The sequence below is a fragment of the Zingiber officinale genome, chromosome 4A (assembly GCF_018446385.1).
Source record: "Zingiber officinale cultivar Zhangliang chromosome 4A, Zo_v1.1, whole genome shotgun sequence".
Classification (NCBI taxonomy): Eukaryota; Viridiplantae; Streptophyta; class Magnoliopsida; order Zingiberales; family Zingiberaceae; genus Zingiber; species Zingiber officinale.
The window spans coordinates 47,615,083-47,629,839 of NC_055992.1; positions in this window are offsets into that span (position 1 = coordinate 47,615,083).

Genomic DNA, 14,757 nt, shown 5'->3' on the forward strand with positions numbered 1-14,757 from the left:
ACCGATCCAAGCTCCTCTCGTAAAGGAGAACTCGAAGACGCGAGGAAGAGGCCGAGATCGTGAGTTTCTCCGAAGCCCTAGAAGCTATCTTGCTCGGTTGTAAGTCCAAGAACCGAAAGTGAGTTGCTTCTCACCTGCAGTAGGAGTTGTTCCGAGTTTTAAGTTGATTCCATGTTTTCGGATTGTATTTTATGGCATTCATGTTGTTGCCGAAGCTTTGCATTCTTTTATTGTTTTCTTGCCGTGGCACAAGATGTGGGAAGTGATGGCTGAAGCATGTTTTTAGGAATTGGAAGCTTGAAGGGAAGTGGATAGATTTAAGATTTTTGATTGCTTTGTTGCTAACCTGTTGAAGTGTGTTTAGAGCTTAGAACAACATGTTTTAAGGAGCTTTTGATTCCAGGTCATGTTTACCCTTTTTGTTGAGGCATACGATTCTTAGATTCTTAGTTACTGCTGTGAGCATGAAGTGGTCTTCATCTATAGTAGCAAGTTTTCTTTAAAGGATTTTATTACCCTAAGTAAATCCTAAAATCTGTGTGCATGTGAAACCTAGGTATCCTGTTAAAACTTGTTGAGGCTTAAGAGCAGTTTTGAGATTTTGATTCTCCTTCTTTACTGTAGTAGTTTGCTATAGAGATTTTGGTTGCTCTATGGAAACCGAATTCCATTAAGTTTAGTTAAGGAGGTTCAATTGCAATTATGTGTTGAATAGGTTCTTATTAACAACATGCATGTGTAGAACCTTCCTTATTCAAAGAATATGAACAACCTAGCATTTAGTAAGCATGAACAGCCTTAAAATTAGCCTTGCGGATTTAGTTTCCTTGCATATTAATAAGCACTAAACATCCCTTTATTTTGAGTAGATGGTTTTAGAAGTTTGTTAGTTTAACAAGCATGAATAGACTCTTATTATGTTGGTATGAATAACATTTTAGTTAGATGTTCCTTGGAGTTCAAGTTTCTAGTTTTAGACTTCCTTGCTTTCACAAACAGAATTGTTTTGTTTCCTTTTTAAGCAAATGTAGATTTTAGTTTTGTTCCTTGCTATTTCCAGTAAGCATGAAATGGGTAATCATATTTGGATCCTTAGTATGTTTAGCATTTTTAGTCTTGGATCCCTATGCTCAAAGAACATGAACAGCTTAAGCTTAAAGTATGCATAGTTAATTCTTTTTTTTAGCAATTCAATATCTATTTCTTGAGCATTTTACAAGTACGAACAGCACCTTGTAGCATTTCAGGTTTAGTACTTATTGTTGATTTAGTAGCATGAGCAGCCCTGCCATTTTAAAGTATCAGTTTAACATGAGCAGTTTTAGTTTTCATTACTGTTTAGTATTTCCTGATGAAGCATGATATTCTGTTAATTCCATGCAGCAACGATTCCTTTATTTTCTAGATTCTATTGCATGCCTAGTAGTTGAATTGGTTTTACTTTCACAACATGCTTAAGTTGTTCTAGTTTCCTATTTGCTATTGGAATAACATGAGCAGTTCTATTTTTTATAGCATGCAGATTTTTATAAGTAAAGTATGCAGATTTTGATAGGCTTAATATGCAGATTTCTGTTAGGCTTTGCATGCAGATTTATGTTAAGCTTTGTATACAGATTTTCAGTACGTAGGGTGTGTTCTAGTGCACACCAAGTGCTTGATAAAATGCTTAGCTCAATATAATGCTACAGTAGGCATTTTAATAGCTCAGTTAATGCAGTAGAAGCATTTAAAATAACTTATTTAGTCTTGCTTCAGCTTATATGGGACTACGGTCCAATGGGTGGGCTCCCACAGTCGCCTCTAGGTTCAGATAACCTAGTTCTAGGTTCAGATAACCTAGTTAAAGCAAGGTAAGAAAATTAGCTATGAAATCAGTATTTTATTTTCAGCAGTGGCACTGTACTGGATTAGATATCCATTGGGTTGGGCTCCCACAGTCGTCCCTAGGTTTAGATAACCTATCCCGGGTTTAGTTAGGGATGCGCGCACAGCAAGTACAGTTGCCGGGCCCATCAGCAGCATGATTATTATTTTAATCTATTATGTAAATAGTTTTCAAAACTTCACAAATTAGTTATGTGAATAAAAGTTAGACTCAGTTTAGCATTAATTAGTTTAGCTTAGGTATGAATTCAGTTTCTTATTGATACACATGATAGTTCTATGATTAGCTTTACATGTTAGTTTTTTAGTTAGTTTCTTCGCTATTTATGAGTATGATTAGTTGTACATGTTTAGTATTTCAGTTAGTTCCTTTGCTATTTATGAGCATGATTAGCTATACATGTTTAGTATTTCAGTTAGTTCCTTTGCTATTTATGAGCATGATTAGCTATACATGTTTAGTATTTCAGTTAGTTCCTTTGCTATTTATGAGTATGATTAGCTATACATGTTTAGTATTTCAGTTAGCATGATATGATTTCTTTGCTATTCATGAGCATGAGTAGCTATACATGTTAGTTTTCCAGTTAGTTGATTTCTTGGCTATTTATGAGCATGAGTAGCTTTACATGTTAGCATTCAGTTTTAGCATGTTTATATACATGCATATCGAGATTTTGTGAGTAGGATAGCGCTCACTAAGCTTTTAGCTTATAGATACTATTTTCCTCCTACTGCAGATAAAGGAAAAGGAAAAGTATAAGAAGGAAGGCGACAAGGAGATGCTGTGACAGTGTGTGTGATGCCAGGACTATGGAGAGATCCAGAGTTCGCTAGTGAATTTTCAGGACCTACCTGTTTAGAGTTTTGGTTTATGTTATTATGAAGTTGAGATTGTAATTGAGTTTATTTCCGCATTGTAGTTTGATACCTCCTATTGTTGGAGTGATATGGTTGTTTGCCATTGCTAGAGTAGTTTCATATTTTTATATGTTCCAGCCGCCTGTGGCTGAGTATACATGTTATGTATCCCAGTTTGGGGTCACCGGTACAGGGGAGACTCTGCCGAAATTTTTCGATAGAGTTTCTATGTGATTTTTAATCATACCGGTTAAGTAGAGTTAGTAGTCAAGTAGCGTCCACCTTTAGAGAATAGTAGTAGTGTAGAAAGGTGGGTCGTTACAGTTGATCAGTAGAGAATTGTCATACTCTATTTTTAGATATTCGAACCTTTAGGTTATTTGTGCTTAGTTATGTATCTAGAGCACCTTTGAGTACATGTTTGGTACTGACGTGGAAAGGACTGATTTAGTCGTATACCATTGTCAGCTTAGATAGTTTATAGAAGATCGATGTATCTTATTCCATAGGGTACTTTAATTTTTGATTGCATGTACCTAGTTGGATAACTTGGAAGGTAACATAGGGAATGCCAGGCTGATTGGGTTAAGTATGTTGATTACTCATATGATTGTCATGTGTTGTAGGAGTCCTGTGATAGACTGCCCATTTGCGAGTAGTATTTGTATACATGTTTTGATATGGTTATTGTAGGTTCCTTGTGAATTTTTAGCTATGTAGTTAGATGTACGTGTCTGATTGTATTATTGAAGATATCTTGTCGATTAAATCCGAGTTGTAGTATGAGTACATCTGTGGTGTTTTGATGGAGGTATCTTGTCGATTTGATCTGAGTTGTGATATGTACATATGTGTTTGGTGTGGTATCTGAGGTATTTTTTTTATTATGTTTGATTTGTGAGTGCACCTGGGTTTAGTATGCTTTTTTTGGAAGTATATGTTGGTTATACTCTTGGCATAGGTGTATATATGTCATGTGAGTGTTGTTTGAGGTGTATTGTTGATTTTACCTATGCTGATTTTTGCACACGTGTTCGGTATGTATTGTTGGAAGTATCATACTAAATATACCTGAGTTGTGTGTGTGTTTGGTGTATAATAATTGGAGGATTATGTTGATCATACCTATGTGGTGTGTGCACGTGTATCAGATGTATGGTTGGTAGCATCATTATGATTTTACCTATGTTGAATGTGGAATGTTGAGTGTGTACATTATATTATTGGTTGTATTACCCTGTCAACTAATTCTCCTATTAGTGGGTGACCGACCCACTAGGATGATGATAGAGTTGACTATGGATTTGATTTGCTTACTAGGTTGTTATACCTTTGGCTGCCCATAGTGATCTGTGGTAGAGCGACCCCAGATAGTCTCTCGTTAGATAGTTAGGTGCTTTAGGCACTTAGGTTTGTTCTCCCACATATTGCGGATTGGTTGTAGCGGAGCATTGCTCCTATATTTATCGTGGATACATATTTCGGATTATTTGTGGTGGAGAGTTGCTCCCACATATTGAGGATTTCTTGTGGTAGAGCGTTGCTCCCACATATGTGGTGTTTTCTGTGATGGAGCGTTGCTCTCACACTGGTGGATCTATTCTTTGATGATTTGTATTGTTGGTGATTATATTTCAGATTTATTGTCAGGGATGTTATGATTAGAAACGTCTGTGATACGGACATTATGTATCTTGGTTTTATCATTAGGGCTTGCAGAGTCTTAGATGTTTTCAGAGACTTGATGATTTTGGTATTTCCCAGGATGTTTGAATCGGATTCCATTGTCTTTGTTGACGAGGATGTGATCTATTTCGGATCCGCGGTGAGTCACGCACATCATCTTTGCATAGTTCTAGAGGTGTTTTGATGGAAACGTTTAGATGTGAATATCAGTAGTGCGTATTTTGGTTGTCTTCTGTGAGATGTTTGAGACACACGGTCACCAGTAGGAGTATACCATGGTTCCACAAGAGATCGAGGTCGTTACCGTTGGGAGTAGACGGAGTCTATAGAAGAGGCTTGCAACTTCCTTTGTTTGGCTTGATATTTCCGGAAATATGTTGAGTGTTTCTCACGGATTGCTATGCTACTTACACGCCTGACCATGAAAGGCGTGAAGTTTATTTGGACTGAGGATTGCAAGACCAGCTTCTAGGAGATGAAACGGAGACTAGTGTCGGCTTCGATTTTTGGTTTTTACCTTCTGGAGAGGACGAATTTGTCCTCTACACCGACGCGTCTCTACAGGGTATGGGTGTTGTTCTAATGCAGCACGGTAGAGTATTCTCATATGCTTCTCGATAGTTGAAGGAGCATGAGAAGAAATACCTAGTTTATGATATGGAGTTGGCCGCTATTATTTTTGCCCTGAAGATTTGGCGGCATTACCTGTATGATATTACATTGATATTCTCACTGACCATCAGAGTCTCAAATATCTGTTCACTCAGAAGGAAATTTATCTTCGACAGAGGAAATGGATGGAGTTCTTGAAGGATTATGATTGTACCATTAGCTATCACCCAGGAAAAGCTAATGTGGTTGCTGATGCACTTAGCCGGAAGTCCAGAGGGACTTTAGCTTGTCACTGAGTTGTGGTCACAGACTTGATTCAGGGTTTCTCCGAGTTAGACCTTGAGGAGCAGGGACAGACAGAGCAGAGTATTCTTGTTACCATAGTTGCTCAGTCGTCAATCAGGACGAGAATCCGAGAGGCCCAGTTGTTGGGACCTCATAGAGCTTAGCGTGAGGCAGAGTGGTCCACACTATCAGACGGAGGATGTCAAAGGCATAAGACTGCCAGAAGAGTTATGCTGACCCGAGTCGAAGACTCTTAGAGTTCTCCATTTGTGACCATGTATTTCTACGAGTTTCACCCACGAAAGGGGTGAAGAGATTTGACCTCAGATGTAAGCTAGCTCCGTGATACATTGGACCTTTCCAGATCTCGAAAAGGATTGGAGCAGTAGCTTCCTAGTTGGCACTACCATCGTCCCTGTCAGGCGTGCACGATGTATTCCACGTATCTATGCTGAGGAGATACGTACCCGACCCGACACATGTGTTGGCAGATATTCCAGTTCCAGTTCATCCTGACATTACTTATGAGGAGGTTCCGGTACGAATTCTCGACCGAAAAGAGCGTCAGTTGCGGAACAAGACTATCCGGCTGGTTAAAGTCAGATGGCAGCATCATTCAGACAAGGAGGCTACTTGGGAGCTCGAGGATACGATCCGAGCTCATTATCCCCATCTTTTCACTTGAGGTATGAGATTTAGTTTATCGTTCAGCATTTATACTCTTTACCTGTTATTAGTACTTGCTGATGGTAGATAACAAAATTTGGGGACCAAATTTTTATTAGTGGGAGAGAATGTAAAATATCGAAAATAGGCGAATATTAATAAAGGAATTTTCCGAAATTTTTGGAAATTTTTCGAGAATTTTTCGGAGCTCGTATGGACGAGTTAACGGGGATAAAAACAGGGTCCGGAAAAGTCTGTTTAGGCTACCCTGTTTTAATGAGGAAAAAGTTTTATTTCTTTTTCCTTTTCCTTTTCTTTTTTTCATTTCCTCCGGTTTCCCTCGACGCCGAACCCATGCCCGATTTCTTCCCCGCGCGCCCGACTCTCCTTGCCCTAACCGTCGGCCGCGGTGGTTTTCCTTCATCCCTCGTGCTTAAGCCATGACCAAGAGGAGAAGTCGACGCCGACTCTGTGCCCTAATCACTGCTGCTGACGCCTTCCTTCTCTCCTCTGCCGCCACTCCGACCCGGAGCCGAGCCCTAGCCGCGTCGCCGCCACTCTGACCCGACGCCGAGCCCTAGGTGTCGACGCTCTCTCCGATCTCCTCACATCAGAGCCGAGCTCTCCTCACAGCGAACCGTGCCCTAGCCGAGTCTTCCTCCCGCACGAAGCCAGCACAGCGGTGCCAGCCGTTCGCCGACCTCCTTTGTGCTTATGCTTTAGTGTCACCTCCTGTGCCCTAGACTCAGTATCAAGCCCTCTCCTAATCTGCTTTAGTTCTCCACTGCCGAGCCACCTATTTGGTCGTGATTCCACTGTCTGGTCTTTCTCGACCCCTTCTTCAGACACTCTCAGTGAAGTCTCGGGTAGAGGAAGCAATTGGCAACCGTGATTCCACTTCAGGTAAGGCATTGTGTTATGTGGTTAGGTAATGCTGATTTTATGATGTCCTCATCTTAATTGGACAGTGGGAAAGAATTTCTAATGGGACTGTTGTGGTTTCCTTGATCCAACAATTTATTTTGTTGCTAGCGGCGACAAGTCGATCTCCAGTTGTGCTATTGACAGAAGCTTTAGAGTTGTACAGATTTAAATTGGGTAAGATACTTAATTGAGTTTGTTTGGATAGGTTTGATTCATTATATAGTTGGTGGTTCATGTGTAGTTAGGTCGACTTGTGGTTAAGTTAGGAATGGAACCTTAAACTTTGGATTAGGGATAGTTAACTGTGATTAATTATTTAATTAGGGTTCCTGGAGAAAAATAATTTGGTTTAGCTATTTTGCTTATAATTAAATTTAGCTAAACTATACGGTTTATTATAGAACTTTGATTCGAGACGAGTATCTCGATTGTCGGATTGGACCATTTCGATTGGAGGCGGGTACTTTGACTTATGTCTTTTGATATGCATAATAATGTGTTTAACATATAGCAATGGTTGTGTTTCTTCCATTTGTTTCGGTTGGTCACTACATGATCTATTACATGTTTGTTTGTTTACTTATTATGCACTGCATGTTATTATTTACCTGATTATTCATGCTTTTAGGTAGTGACACAACTATATGAGACATTATGTTCAGGACCTAGGGTTTATTTGGTACCCTATCTGTTTGTGTACCTTCCATTTGATTCATTGTCTTGTGGTATACATTTTATATTTATGTATGGAGCATGTTATGCTATTCGTGATATTGCCATGTTTAGTGTCATGCATCATCTTGCATGATTGCATGCTGCTCCATTATTATTGAGCACATCGCCAGTTACATGTATCTGTACACACCACCACTCATGGGTTAGTGGTATATCAGACAGGTGTGTGGCAGTTCTGCTGTTTGGCTCCGTTGGTCTGGTGACTCAGCGTGGTAGCCGGCAGACAGTTCCGCTCTGTTTGGCTCCGTTGGTTTAGTGTAGTAGCGTTGTAGCCGGCAGGCAGTTGGACTTTCTTTGACTCCGTTGGTCCGCTCATGGGTAGTGTGACTCAGCGTGGTAGCCGGCAGAGATTCCTCCCCGTCATCGTGTACCGGGAGATGAGAGCATTGCGCTCCCCCATTTATTATTTCGGGGTAGGAGTATGTGTGTACTCCAACAGCATCCCATCCACTCGGTCACTCATCAGGGGCAGTGATGTCAGAGTGCATGGTTGTCACAGCTCTACCCACTCGGACTCACCATTGTGTGTGAGATGACTGATTGGCGTCAGGGGTGACCATGTCATTGGCATCATATGCATGATGCATTTATTGTTTGTGTTTGCTGCATTTACTTGTTATATTTATATGGATGCATATGATTGACATGCATACAGGATTATGACACCCTCGGTTTGACGACCTGTTACCTTTATACCTTGGTCCTGGTTAGTACAGTTTTCTCCTATTTTTGTTTCAGTTGCATTTATTCTTCTCGTATTCAGGAGACTGTATGCATGATTAGTGTTGTCTGTTACTTACTTTATTATGCATAACAGTCGTACCTGCTGAGTGTTGGACTCACACCCTCCTCCGTTGATATTTTCAGGTTGAGGCTGTCCGGAGCAGTTCTAGTCGCTAGTCCCCATTACACGTAGTGCTAGTCCTCTGCTGATCTCGAGTTGTTATTTTTTTTTTATCTCTATCAGACTATGTCTTAGTCTTGTATTGGTTTTACTTATGGATCTCGTATGGATTCTTATCATAAATGGATTTTGGTATGATTTGGTTTTGTTCTACTACATGCCTGCCTGCACGGCAGAAGAGGTGAGTTCGTCGGATTTGTGTTTTATGAGTGTAGTGGAGTAGGAAAAATCAAATTTGAGTTTTATGAGTGTAGTGGAGTAGGGTTGTTTTCGAGTCATGGTATTATTGATTTGTTTATTTCTTATTAAACTGCGTGGAATGCCTGTGTGTTGTATTTTATTATCGTTGTTATTCCAGCCGCATGTGGCTGAGGTATATGGATATGTAGAAAGTTTCAGATTGTCCGCCGTACAGGGGAGATGCCGCCGAAATTTTTTCGGACAGGGACTCCTCCGGGGCATGACACTTCCTCTTCGTGCGTGTGCCAATTTCTGTCCGAGCAAAGACAAAACGAAGCCCTAGCTTCACTCAGGCGGCCAGTCGAGGGGGTTCTCTGAGCGCCATCTACACCATCGCGATCACCTCGTCGAGGAGAGCGCACAGAGGTGAGGACGGTGCCGAGATTTCAAGTCTCTGAGAACCTTGAAACCCTTCTTCACGGCTGTGAGTTCAAGAACACGAAGGTAAGTCGCTTCTCACCTGCAGTAAGAGGAGCTTTGGAACTTTGTTTCATTCTTTACCATCCACAGCATGTTCTTGTGTTGGTTTGTGTTGGAGCTGAATTCATGTTTGCTAGGGATCTAATTCTTTTGTTTCGGATCATGTTGCACCGAATCTGTATGTTGGAGGGTTAAGGGTAGATTTAAGATTCTTTTTCCTTCTTCCTTGCATATCCACTGTAACAAGTTTAAAGACCTTGTTTGCTGCCGTGAGTTTCCAAGGGAAGAACATAAAAAGGGCTAAGTAAGTGAAGTGTGCATTGTTTTCTTACAGCATTAGGATAGCTTGAAATTTAAAGAGCAGCAAGTGTTTCATTGTTTCCTTGTTTCGTATTTTCTTCTATACAACATTAGGATAGCTTCAAATTTAAAAGCAGCAAGTGTATCATTGTTTTCATACAGCATTGGGATGGCTTGAATTTAAGAGTAGCAATTGTTCCTTGTTTTCCTTGCTTCGGATTTTCTGTACAGCAATGATTTCCGTTTAGTTTGTTGCCATGGCACATAACAAGAAGAACAATCATGCTTTGGTTCCTTGTAGGTTTTAATTCCAACAAGTTTTAGATTTAGGTTAAGTTTGTAGGCAGAATGTTGATTAAGCTTTTAGTGCAGATTTCTTAGAGCTTAAAATGCAGATTTTGATAAGTATGGCATGCAGATTTTTATAAGTATTGTGCGCAGATGTTTATAAATATTGCTTGCATATTTTGATTTGTATTATATGCAGAACTCAAATCTTAGAGTAGATTTTATTAAGCATTTCAGTACAGTTGTATTAAGTACTTTCATGCAATTCTGTTAAGCATTTCAGTACAGTTTTATTAAGTATTTCCATGAAATTATGTTACTCATTTCAGTGCAATGTTAATAAGCATTTTAGTGCAGTTTTGTATGAGACATTCTTTTATTAGAGGTATTAACAAGGATAAGAAAGATAAAGAAAAGAAAGAAAAAGGTCAAGGCCTTAAGTAGATCCCAAAGTCAAGACTTTAGGGGTTTTGGCACACAAGGTGCTTGTTAAAATGTCAAGACATTTAAAGAAGAAGTAATTAAGATATTTTACTTTGAAGAGGCTAGTACTCGACTTCCAAGGTTGTCGTTAAACAAATCCAGGTGACCAATTCCAAGGTCTTGGCCCTGGTAAGACCAAGGTCTTTACCCTCGTAAGACTTGTGACTAGCTACCACAGTCTCTATTAGGGAGCGCGCTTTGGTACTACGCCTGGGCCCAAGAGAAGTTGATTACTATTTTGAAGTATTAAAGTATAAGTTTTGAAACAAATGAAACAAGCTTCACTTATGTTTAGAGTCAGCAAGTTTAGCTTCTTTTAATTCAAAGCATGCAGTGCTAGTTTTATTTGATTCCTGATTAGTTTATTGAGCATGATTAGCCTTATCTTCCAGCATGCAGTTTTATCCTTGTACATCATGTGTATGCAGATTTTAGTTCTTTGCTATGGATTATGCATGAGCAGATTTATTTCCTAATTTTAGCACTTTTAACATGAGCAGCTATATATGTTTTCTTTTAAAGCATTCAGTTTCTAGTTTCTTCTTGTATACATGCATATTCGAGTTTTTGTGAGTTAGATAGCGCTTACTAAGTAATTTTGCTTATAGTTTGCATTTCCTCTTACTGCAGATAAAGGAAAGGAAAAGATATAGTAAAGAAAGGCGACAAGGTGGCGCGGATGGTGTGTGATGCCAGGACTATGAGAGAGACTTGGGAAGTTATTGAGTTTTCATGTTTAGTGGATAAGAAACAATTGAGTTGTACTTTATAGTTCAGGTCATTTGAGATTGTATTTTATTCTCCAGGTCATTTGAGTTCATTTGGTGTTTGACACTTATTTAACTGCGTGGGTGTTTGATATATGTTCTAGCCACCTGTGGCTGATGTATACTATATATGTATCTCAGTTTATGGTCACCGGTACAGGGGAGATGCTGCCGAAATTTTTCGGTAGAGACTCCTCGTGGTTTCGATTATACCGGTTAAGTAGAGTTAGTAGTTAAGTAACGGTCACTCTTAGAGAGTAGCATAGTAAGAAGGGTGGTCGTTACACATATTTTCCTAGACATGCATAAACTGAGCTTCTCTAACTTACTATCATCCAAAACTTCACCAGTTCCATAGGTCAAGTTAAACTTAGTCCCTTTTTAAACTAATCCTAGTTACCCTACCGGGTAGGTTAGTTTAGGAGGTGCCAACTAATTTGGAGCCTCCCCTAAATTATTGATTTTCCTTTTAAGATTTTTTAATTTGTAATTTAAATTAAAGTTTTTAATTTTGAATTAATTAAATTAGTCAAATTTTCCTTCTTTAAAGGAGTGTATTTAATATTAATATTTTTTATTTTTAATTTTATTAAGTTAAGATTTTTAGTGTTTAAGTTTTTATTAGTTTTTAAATTTGAATTGATTAAATTGTTTGACTTTATCCTTATATTTTTCTTTATTTTTTAAGTTTATATTATTAGTTGAATTTATTATATTAGTCTTATCTTTAAAATTTAATCCTTTCTTAATTAAATTATCTTAGATTTAGATAGACTTTTTTGGATTGATATTGTCTAGATTATTAAATAATTTATTAAGAAATTTATTAATTTTATCTAGATTGACCTTGTCATCATTATCATTTGAATTTTTAATTTATTTAAGTTTAAATTTGAATTTTTAATATTTAACTTTTCTGATTTTGTTAATTTATTTAAATTTTTGTGTAAAGTAATATTTTTAATATTATTAGTTGAATTTTTTTTAGAAGTAGAGTCATTCAAATTGATTCGGTTATCATTTGAATTTTTAGGGTTATTAATTATTTTCTAAATTTTCTAAATTTTCTAAATTAATTATATTTGTTTTATCAGATAATATCCTAGAGGTATTTTTGCATGTATTATCAAATACACTATTTTCACATATGTTTTCAGAAATATCCAAATTAACATGCATATTTTTTAAACTACTACTAGCAGGGGTATTTTGGTAAATATTACTAACTTTGACCGCAATCCCTAATTCAGTAGGCTTTTCGATTGGATTTGACTCGAGTCCAGATTTGATTTTGACTTGATCCTCTAGCTCTAACGACTCCTCGTGTAGCTTGATCAACTGGGTCCAAAGTTCATGTGCATTCTTGTACTTTTCTAGTCTGCATAAAACATTGTTAGGTAAAATGTTACAAATAAGTTTATTTACATTTTCGTTCAATTCTGAGTCTCGAGAAGGTTTTCTCAATATCAACACATTATCAAAATTTAGGCTTCCTAAGAACCATTCCATTCCTCACCTCCAGTAGTTGAAATCTTCTTGATCACATGGTGGTGGTTCGTGGATGCTTCGTCCTTCTTGAATAGACATATTTGCAAAAAAAAAATAGACAAGAAACAATTTTCAAGACTTTGTCTTGGGGTAAGTTGTGGGAGATAAAGAAATATGCGTAAAAAAAATAAATTTTTTTAAAAAATTAATAAAATAAAATATTAAAAAATATTATTACAAATTTTGTTAAACGCGATATTTTGTCAACACTACGGTGAAAAAATGAAAATGAATTTTTCAAAAATACTTTATTTTTGAAAAAATGAAAGGCGCAAAGAATATATTTTAAGCAATAACGATATCTAATTTTTCTTTTAAAAAGGACACCCTTTGTCTGATTGATGGTTGCACCAAATCAGAGCAGTACCTGCTCTGATACCACTTGTTGGATCGAGGAATTCGCTAGTGTAACAACCCAAATTTCCTCATTACGAGTTCTAATAGTGCTTATAAATATTTAGAAAATGCTTTAGAAATATTCTAGAGATTTTTAGGAATTCTTAGAGTATTTTTATGCAATTTTTTCGTTTGGTATTTTTACCAAAAGAAACAAGTTAGAGGCAAAAAGAGGTCGGGCTGAGGTTCGAACCCGAGACCTTTGGTTAAGCAAAGCCTTAAGTTGTTTCTGATGACCAGGAACCCAACAAGGCTATGCTAATTAAGGAAAGAGCGTAAATAATTTAAGTAGTAGTTGATAACAGAAATATTTAGGTATTAAAAGGGATAAGTTAAGAGAAGAATTGGGGTTATATCCGTGACCTAAATTCTTCTCCCGATGGCATGCGCGCAGCGTCTCTGTTGGGCGAAAACCAAAGAGAAGCTAGGGCTTCTCTCCGGTGACTGGTGTAGGGTGATCTCCGAGAGGTTTCTCCACCATCGCGACCACCTTGTCGAGGAGAACAAGTGGATGTGAAGAAGTTGCCGAGAGCTTGAGTTTCTCCGAAGACGAGAAGCGATTTCGGTTGTAAGTCCAAGAACAAAGGTAAGTGCTCTCACCTGCAGTAAGAGTAGTTCCAAGATTGTTTTTTTTTCCTTGTTGTTGCAAAGGTTGTGGTAGCCATGGAACCCTAGCATACGTGTGTGATCGATTACTTCAAGTGCTATAATCCGAACCCTAGTTTTCAGTTTGTGCTTATAGTTTTAGTATTTCAGTTTAAATCTTGTTGTTTGACTCAAGCATGAGATTTTAGGCCTTTATGTGCAATTCAGATATTTGTGCTATGAAAGGGCACGAGTAGCTTTCCTTTGAGTTTTCTGTGCAATCCGATTTTTTGCTGTGAAAGGGCACGAGTAGCTTTCTTTTGAGTTTTCTGTGCAATTCAGTTTTGTGCTATGTTTATGGGTTTTGTTTAAAATTCCAGCAAGCTTCACATAGGCTTTAATTCCAACAAGTTTCAATTTTGTTTTGTGATGTAAAAGGGGCACGAACAGCCCCTTTAGAGCTTATAGTGCAGATTTTATCGAGCTTATAGTGCATATTTTGTTAAGCTTATAGTGCAGATTTTGTTAAGCTTACAGTGCAAATTTTGTTGAGTATTATAGTGCAAATTTTGTTAAGCTTACAGTGTAGATTTTGTTAAGTATCATGGTGCAGATTTTTGTTAAGTATCATAGTGCAGATTTTGTTAAGTATTACAGTTTTAGAATTGTTTAAGCGTGGCAGTTTTAGAATTTTTTTAAAGTATTGCAGTTTCGTATGAGGCAGTCTTTTATTATAAGTATTAACAAGTAATAAGTATTTTATTTGATAAGGCTAGTACCCGACTTCCGAGGTTGTCGTTAAACACATTTAGGTGATCGGTTCCGAGGTCTCTGTTAGCTAGAGCCCTAAAGCCAATCATTTGATGATTGTATTTTGGACTTGTTGTATCATATTCTATATAAATAAAGATATTTGGTTTTTGGTTATTATACTTACTTGTATTGGTGCCAAATAAACTAAGTATAATAACGTCCTTGAGTAGAAGGTTCTTACCTATATCAATCGATTGGTTGAATCGATAGTGAGATGATATAGGGAACACTACTCTAAATCATTCCTAGTCGAGTATTAACATTCAGGGACAATGTTAATGCAATAAGACTAGCATGTAGGTTAACTCGATGACTTGATCTCACAAGTCATGGATATAGAGATATCAAGTTGACACA